The sequence below is a fragment of the Chiloscyllium punctatum genome, chromosome 34 (genome assembly GCF_047496795.1).
Source record: "Chiloscyllium punctatum isolate Juve2018m chromosome 34, sChiPun1.3, whole genome shotgun sequence".
NCBI lineage: Eukaryota > Metazoa > Chordata > Chondrichthyes > Orectolobiformes > Hemiscylliidae > Chiloscyllium > Chiloscyllium punctatum.
Window position 1 is genome coordinate 37,498,536 of NC_092772.1, and position 9,434 is coordinate 37,507,969.

The 9,434-nt window shown below is 38.1% G+C and overlaps 1 long non-coding RNA gene across 1 annotated transcript; it reads left to right on the top strand.

Moving 5' to 3' along the window:
- The first annotated feature begins 2,336 nt into the window (after window positions 1-2,336).
- LOC140458795 (uncharacterized) lies at window positions 2,337-9,182 on the top strand. Its single transcript, XR_011953700.1, has 3 exons — window positions 2,337-2,428; window positions 4,239-4,408; window positions 5,329-9,182. It is a non-coding gene; the product is annotated as an uncharacterized lncRNA (long non-coding RNA).
- Window positions 9,183-9,434: the final 252 nt, after the last annotated feature.

A 9,434-nucleotide genomic window follows, 5' to 3' on the forward strand; every position in this document is an offset into this window, starting at 1 on the left:
TGATACTTTTTGGCAAAGGTCGTTGCACCTCTGAGCAATTTGTTCTGCTGCTGCTACCATTTCACAATCAAATAATATAAGGTTTGCAGATTACTATGGATCGTCACGAAGACTGTGCTTTTTTTTTAAAGAAAATGTATGGAAAATTTGAACACTGGGGTATTATGACGTTTGTGCATCAAACTTTTATATTTTATGGTTTTTTGGAGCAATTGAAGTCTCCATTCAAGTTATGAGCGGAGAATATGGTAACAGTGCAAATAAGCACCAATACTTGTGGCTGCAGTTCCTGGTTATCCTTCAAGTGACATTTCCAAAATTCCACTAAAGAATTAATGAAATATGTTCATGCAACTGTTCGTGCAAATTACTTCAAAACGTGTTTATTCTCAGATGTCAATCAACATTCTAGGAATATTTACTTAGGCTTGACGGCCTGTGGTTTGCAATGAATGACAGAAACACATAACTGTGAGGGGACAGAAAAAGTTTATTGACTCCTCAAGAACACATGCACGCATAAAGCTTTATAACATCGTGCTCACGACTTTTTTTTTAAATATAATCCCGCAATTTTTTTGCTTGTTGTCGTCAGAATTTTTACTTCACTGCCTCAAATTCATTGCCTTCAGCATTCTTTCAATCACTACTCCTCGTGTATATGTCTATTTCTTCCACTCAGTTTTCCTACTTTTACGATCGTTTTGTAACTGTGCTATATAGTTCGCAATTTGTTTAAAAATGGGATTGTTTAACCGAATCCATCCTGTTCAGATCCTTATTGATTGAAATACTTTGTCAAATCTCCTTTTAACCATCAATTCTTCAAGAGAAACAGTTCAAACTGCTCTGAATATTCTTCACAGATGAACTGTCTCATTCCTTTTCATTCCTGTATTCACTTCTGTCCTGTATTCACACCTTTCACAATGTGCAGCCCCCCCGCCCCCCCAGCACAGTGCACAATACTCTAACTGAAACTTAAATAACATTGTTTGTATGCCCGTGACCATCTGACTGTCTTTATTCGACATAATCCTATTTATAAAGCCAAAAATACAGAATCACTCATCGCTATCTTTTCTGTGATTTATAATAAATATCCAGATCTGTCCAACGCTAGATGTAATTTGCAACACTGATTTTATTTAATGCCATTTCTCCACGCTCTTTTTTACCGAATTGCAATACTGAGAAAAACAGACCATGAGCTAGCAGTTGCCTGCAACTTTAATGTATCACCCTGTTCCCTGGCCAACATCTTTGTCTCAGGCTTGCTGCAGTCCTCCAGCAAAGCTCAGCGCTTGCTGGAAGAACAACATCTCATTTCCTCTGGGGGACGCTCTAGCCCTCTGGACTCAATATTGAGTTCAATAATTTTAGCATCTGAAATCCCTCAAGTTTTGGCCCCCTACCGCATACGCCAAGCCTTGTTATCACATAGATTGCGATTACATACTATCCATTGTTCACCACTAGCAGTCTCCATTAAAAGCTATTCAGCCTCCCAGCCAGAGTATTGTCGACTCCGTTGACTATCCAACTGTTCTTCCCTCTCTTTGGTGTCTATCCATTTCGATCCTCACCCCAACCCCAACTCTATTTTCTGCATCTTAACCTAAATTATCCTTGCTATCATTAATTCAGAGGAACGGTCTCAGGACATGAAATATTAACTTTGATTTCTCTTCACAGATGCTGCCAGACCTTCTGAGCTTTTCCAGCAACACTTTTTTTTGTTTCTGAAACATCTAATTTCTTTGCATTGAACATCATCTGCCAGCTCGCCACCCACAACTAAAATATATCAGGCTTCTTCCCATTTCACAGTTGCCATAGACTTGCATCATCCGTAAGTTATGAAGTTGTCAACTTTGCAGGAACAACATTAAGGTTGCGTGCTTAACTGTGGATGTGGCAGGAATAAAACAAAGACATTATGTGTGAACTGAAATTGAATCTCTGCAGAAACATGAGATGGTCCTACAAATCATTGGTATTGTTAACATGTATGATGCTAACAGTTTCTGTACTTTCATATCTACGAGTGTGAGAATTGATTTCGAAACTCTTGAAAATTATCAGAAGTGTCACCTTCCATTTCGTCAAAAGAACATATAATTACTTACCAGAAATAGCTAAATAGACAGATTGAAGTTTTGTGAGGCCATCAACTGCTACTGTGGTTACTTGATAGACGCCAATGTCCTCGACTTGTAGATTTAAAAGTTTTAGGGAGCAATCAGGGAAGCATTCCACACGGTCTTTATGTCTCCCGAATTTTTTGCAAGGACCATTCTTTGAGCAGGTTATGAATCTTTGTTTTCCCTTATCCCAGGTGATTTTCGTTACTATTCCTTCTTGCTGAATCGTTAATAAAACTGACTTACCCCGGATTCCAGTCACGTTGGTTTCTCTTGCTCTTAATGTAAGTTGATCTGCTGCAGTAAAATAAAACGCGATGATTTAGCATCTCCCACTTCAATTGCTCCACGTTTTCCAAAGTTAGTTTGACTTACATCCCACTTTCACTCCCTAATGTTTTAGAACTTTCTGCGTCCCTTTCTCTGTTATGGACACTTAGGAATATTTAATTCCTGATCAAAACTTTTTTTTAGTTTTTGATAGTTCATTCTTCTATGTAAACAGTGTTATTTTCTCTATTATTAGACTTCTTTGCAATGTTTGGTGGCTGTTTGATGTAATGCCGAGTTAATGTTCACTCTGTTCGATTTTCCCATAGAATTTCGTAAATCTTCCACTCCCATTTTTTTTCACACCTTTTATGCATTCTCACCCAGAATGAGCCAGACTATTGTGTGTTCAATTACAAAAGACAACACATCGTATTATTCATGCCACCACTCCGCCTGCAACATTGAGCATGTTCTTTTCATATTTTATATTGTTATTCCAAACCTTTGGCCATGGTTGTTTCAAATTTCACGACGGGTACAGGTGTATAATGCGCAACTAACCCCAAAACAGTAAGCTTACTATTTCATTTGGTTCTGGAAAAAAATGGAACTGAATTAGTAGATCAGTCATGAGAGAATTGTATAGCTAGCATCAGAGATTGGTTGAGTGGCACAAATCTCTAATTTTCTATGTTCCACCTCCTGTGTTACAGGACCCATTCACAAAATTGCAAATGTAATCTGAACTAACTACAAAAATTAGACAGACACATACGGTAACTTCACAAAATATCATCTTTGAGTATTAAACTTTGAAGTAATATGATACAACTTTTTTTTTAGGTTTTGTTTTCCTTTCAAACAGTGCATTACCAATCTGTGTATTTGAATATACGAAAATACAAAGCATTTTCTTTTTATCGCAAAGGTTTTGTGCTCTTCATTCTGTTATGAATTCTCCTGGAAGAAAGTGAGGACTGCAGATGGTGCAGATCGGAGTCGAAATGTGTGGTACTGGAAATGCACAGCCGCTCAGACAGTATCCAAGGAGCAGGAGGGTCGATGTTTTGAGCTCATACTGGAAATGTTGACTCGCGTGCTCCTCGGATGATGCATGACCGGCTGTGCTTTTCCAGCACCATACTTTTCGACTATGTATTCTCCTGTCAGTGGATGTTTTTATGTCATTCATTTAATCAATGAAAGCTTTGACGATAACTCATCATTTTTCCCTCCATTCTTGCACAGTTTCGTTTATTATACACTTCATATAACTGAATGTCCTTATCACTTTCTCTTGTAGTTCAACTACTTTGCCCCTGCATCAATGCATGCAGTTATATGTTCGTATCCGCTGCTCAGATGTGAGGCACTATTATTTAGTAACCAGCGAATTAACGATTAGGAAAGTTGAACGAACTTTAAGGCTTATTTTCTATTTTCACTTTCTCTCATGAAACCAAGAATGATATATTTGTAAATGCTTCAAAGTCTTCTGTGCTATTGTAACAGATATAGTGGTGGCACGATGGCTCAGTGGTTAGCACTGCTGTTTTATGGCCCCAGGTTCGATTTCGACTAAATGGTTGTTTCTGGAAAACAATACCTCGAAATTGGCATGGTAATATTTAGTGCCAAATAATGAAGCAATTAAATTTTTGAGATCCCTCTTATGTAATATCCAAGGTGAACTTTGCAAAGCTGTCCATGCTCACTCAAATACATATTAGCGAACATCATTTTAAGATGCAGCATTAGCGGTTGGCCTTTGTTTCTACACGTTGCATTTATTTTATGTTTTACAAAACCTTTCTGTTCCAGCTCGTGAAAACTTGTTTCCAGTCAAATTTCCAGATGGCTCACATTGTGGTCGAACATGTGCCACTGAGTACAGCTAAACAGTCTTTGAGCAGTCACTTGACACTGGCCGGATGCAATGATGACGTTCTTTGTGCTGTGATACATTACATTTATCATGGTTTTGGGTCAAGGTAATAAAAAAAACCTGCATAATGGATTTGTCCTTACTCTCTAATCTGATCTGGTTTTTGAGGCAAGCACTCATGCAAACATGGTTTCTATATAGAGCAGCAAAGTAGCACTCGTGAGCCAGATTTTTTTTAAAAAATATAATATTTTCTGATTTGGAGATGCTGGTGTTGGACTGGGGTGTTCAAAGTTAAAAATCACACAACTCCAGGTTATATTCCAACAGGTTCAATTGGAAGCACACTAGCTTTCCAAGCGTCGCTCCTTCATCAGGTGGTAGCTGATGTGAACGTTTCGAAAGCTAGTGTGCTTCCAATTAAACCTGTTGGACTATAACGTGGTGTTGTGTGATTTTTAACATTTTCTGAAATTAACTATGTCACGTGCTTTCTACTTTTCATCCGTATTGAGACAAACCTCTGGAGCATTAAGCTTTGACCTGTAAATTCTGTGTCAAAAGTGCAGTGACGACTGCAGACCATTCAACCATGTCATACAAATGATTGTTTCTAGTTTTCTGTTTGCAATTCTGTTTTTTTAATTGCGCCAGAAACCATGGTAAAAATTGAAACGATCACGTTTTCCCACCAACCTTAACTTTGTTGCTACAAAACCAGTTCAGGCAGCATCCAAGGAGCAGCGAAATCGACGTTTCGGGCAAAAGCCTTCCTTGGATGTTTCCTGAACTGCTGTGTTCTTCCAGCACCACTAATCCAGAATCTGTTTTCCAGCATCTGCAGTCATTGTTTTTACCTTGCTACAAAACCAGTCAAATGTCAAACACTTAGCCATCTACTCTCAGAATTGAAAGTTACATATTGTTATCCCATGTTTCCGAGGTTCATTGATGCTCTGTGATCATACCAATTGAACTTTTTTGGTGAATATTGACTTGTGTTTCAACTTCTATTTACCAATCAAGGATTGAATTATAGGTCTTACCCCTGAGGACAAGTTGACACAGAAGTATCTTGAAAAGCAGAGTCATTTTTCTGGACAACATCATACACACACTCCTGATGCAAAAACGTGAATACAACGTGAACGTTCAGTAGCTTGTGTCTTTCGCTTAGCAGACCAGTGCTAATTCTATGGAGAATTGATATCAGCAGCAGCTTCCGTCAAATACATTGCCATGGTAACCTGCAACCACAAACCAGCAAGTTTCCGGATGAGCATTTGATACCATTGCCATTGCAGTTAAGTTGGCATTCCTTTTCTCAGAATTAAGTATCTGGAATTTGTATTTAACTATATAGCTAAAAACTATGGTTTGTTTTTCATTTGTAAAAGTAGCAAAAAAATCTAATCACTGATCACCAATTGAAGGAAATTAAGTATTATTTCACATGGTAAGAAAAATGACACTGACACCAGGGAGCAGAAAAATAGTTTGGTTAGTTTCAAAACATAAATTAAAAAGTACCTTCGAACATGGTCAGTTTGGTCAACTGGTGCAGCTGTAGAGATTTATACGATAGAGGAAATGAATTGCATCAAGCTGTAAACCGAGACCTGCAGAAATTATTAAAAAGCACCTATCATTTGAGATTAAGATGTCATGCTTGTAGCCGAACACATGATTCTTTATTGCTAGACATTTGGGGCTCATAAATAAAATCAACGACCTTTTCAGGAAGGGCATTCGAGGTTAGGAAAGGTTCATACAAGATTTATCTGAAATAAGTATAGTTTGCTTAAATTTTGTGCGCAAGGGCAGACAACAAGGCAGTGCAAATCTTTAGTTTAAATCAGACAGTGAAAGAGAGCTGAGAGAAACATTTCATCATTAAAATGCTTCTGAGTCGGTGTCAGAAGATTGTAGTTCAACACATTGCCAAAATAAAGGAAAGGGAGGAAGAGGGGGCATTGCCAGTGAGTTATTTTAATACATTTAAAACCTGTTACTGGAGACCTACAATCAGTAAGTGAACCAAGAATCATTGCTTGGTCCTGAGCTGTTATTAAGCTTTAATTTGTCTTAAATCTATGAGGGAATAAATCGTGTCCCTATTAACTGTATTATGATGTTGAAGGCGTGTACGCTACCTTTCAGAGGGGGTGAACGTTGTTTTGCACTGTGAGCTTACAAGCACCTGTTATATGTCCAGCTACCTTTCTCAGAGTGTACTGGAGAGCTGAAAATATGCAACATTTGGCTGTGCAACAGATACCTTAGGTTTGGTTGCTATTTTGTCAGCAATTGGAATTTAATCAATCAGTTTAAATTATGCCCCAGGATAGTAAAACCCAATCCAGTTTGAGTTTGTTATTTTGCCAACGTCAAACCAATGAGAGGATCCGACATTTGGTGTAAAACGACTCAGACATACTCGAAGTTAGATAGAGAGTAAACTGCCAACTGGAGAGAGACTGTCATTCAAAAGACTCCCTATCAAAGGTCCCTCTATCATATGAAACAGCTTTGCACTAAAAGACCAAAGATGATCCAGGGAAATCATCAGTCAGATGAAGACAGACTCCAGTTACAACAGCCACTGTTTGGTTTTGAACTTAAGTTGATGTAATTTTAATATGGATTTTCATGGGAACAGTATAATTCACAGATTGGGAAACTGATAACAACCATTTAAGGGAAAGGGGAATTAGTGTTGTGAATAGTTGTTATTTAATGTTCACTTTTAGAATTAAAGAATAAATTGATTATGTTTCATTAAATAATGGAATCTAGGATTTCCCTGTCACTCAAACTTTAACAGGTTATGAGGCAAGGTGAGCTTTTGTGGGGTGTTTATTTAATTAGCAGAAGGGTTGGCCACCATGTTGTAAGTGTTTGGGGGCTCGGGTCTGTAATTTGGACAGGTTTAGACAAAGGATCCAGACTAAGATTTGAACAGATTTGAAAAGGTTTGTTGTATGAAAGATCCCAGCAGATTTGTTGATTAGTGTCATAGATCTTTCAACAAAACATAGGTGAGACATTCTGTTTAATTTCGTTAACTTGTGATTGGTGAAATTAAAAGTGAGAGACGTGGCTCTCAAGATTGCTCAAGAGGGACTGGGGTTTGAAGATAATTTTCAAATTTACCAAGAAAGTTTAGAAAGACAAATAAAGCCACACTTTTATAATTAACAAAGAGGGTTTAACCAAGGGTAAAAGTAAAGCTGAATTTTTTTAAGCGAGTTAATCAAGCGCTTAGGGATGTCAGAGAAACAGACAAGTGCTATAGATTTAGCCAAACCAAAGTCCTAAACAACTGTAATATCACCTGCCAACTCTTGTACTCAATACCCCGTCCGATGAAGGAAAGCATGTTGTATGTCTTATTGACAACTCTATTGATCTACGTTGGCATCTTCAGGGTACAGTGGATCTGAACACCCAGATCTTTCTGTACAGCAATTTTCCCCAGGACGTTTCCAATCACTGTATAGTTTGCACTTGAATTGGACCTTCCAAAATGTATCACCTCGCATTTGCCCGATTGAACTCCATCTGTCATTTCTCTGCCCAACTCTCTAATCTCTCTACATTCTGCTTTGTTCTCTGACAGTCCTTTTCACAATCGGCTGCTCCATCAATCTTAGTGTCATCTGCAAACTTGCTAATTAGGCCACTGATAACTGCCTGCAGATCATTTATATATATCACAAACAGCAGTTGTCCCAGCATGGCTCCCTGTGGAACACCAGTGTGTCAATGTTGTCCATTTTTTTGGAAACTCTGTTCCACTACTATTCTCCATCTTTTGTTGCCCAGCCGGTTCTTTATCCATCTATCTCGTACACCCTCGACCCTATGCGACTTCACTTTCTCCATCAGCCTACCATCGGGAATCTTATAAAATATCTTACTCAAGTCCATGTGTACGACATCTACAGCCCTTCCCTCATCGATCAACTTTGTCACTTCCTCAAAGAATCCTATTTAGTTAGAAAGACATGGCCTTCCCTGTATAAAACCGTGTTGCCTATCACTGGTAAGCCCATTTTCTTCCAAATCGGAACAGATCCTATCCCTCATTATCTTCTCCAGTAACTTCCCTACCAATGACGTCAGGCTCACCCGTCTATAACTACCTGGTTTATCCCTGATACCCTTAAACCAGGGGACAACATAAACAATTCTCCAGTATTCCGAACCTCACCCCTATTCAAGAATGCTACAAATATACCTGTTAACGCCCAAGTTATTCCCTCACTCACTCCCCTCAGAAATATGTAAATTTTCAGATTTTCTCTGGACACCCATCTGCGCACCATGCGCTTCACAACGTGAACAATTTTATCTTTTTTTTCGCACCAAACAATTCACTAATGATTATCCCTTGAATTTTCTACGCTAGTTGAATACCTGTGTCCCAAATCTAAACCAATTTTGTACTTGTGGATAGGTTTCAAAACCTTCTCCACCAACGATGTTATGTTGGCAGACTTAATGTTTATGGATGTAGCCGACACGATATTTTTCAATACTTCTTAAACCACACTCCAGCAGTCTGAAACTAACTTTGCAAATGTTTTAAATGTGAACTAATTAGATGAACGTTTCCACAATTTCTACGTGCATATCCTTCTACAGCTGGGGATGGATACCAAGCATCTGGATCAATAAAAAATTTAACATCGTTCATTATTTAAATTTCTCTGGTTTTTAAAAATGCAGGCATGCCAAGAAGTGCGGCCTACCCAGTCTTTTACTGCAATTGTAACACGATATTCTTTTGATTTGTGTGAGGGGAGATTTACACTGTTTCTTGAATAAACAAGCTGTCATTTGCATTGATGAAATGGTTTGCCTCGACTTCTTTTTATTTCTCCCGTGAGGGTTTTACTTATTTTTGGAATAAGCTATTTTAGTACTCAATTTTACTTCACGCTAATTGTTTTCCAGTAAGAATTATCTGATCTCTTTTAAAACTGTCTCGTTTCTGTAATTACTGTAATTAACTCAATCATGCTCCTAAAAATTGTCATAAAGTGGTCTTTCCTGTTCATATTTTCTTTCCGGTTCACAGTGCATTAGTTTCTTTGTTTTAGTATTTCCTCTATGTAGTTTGCATATTT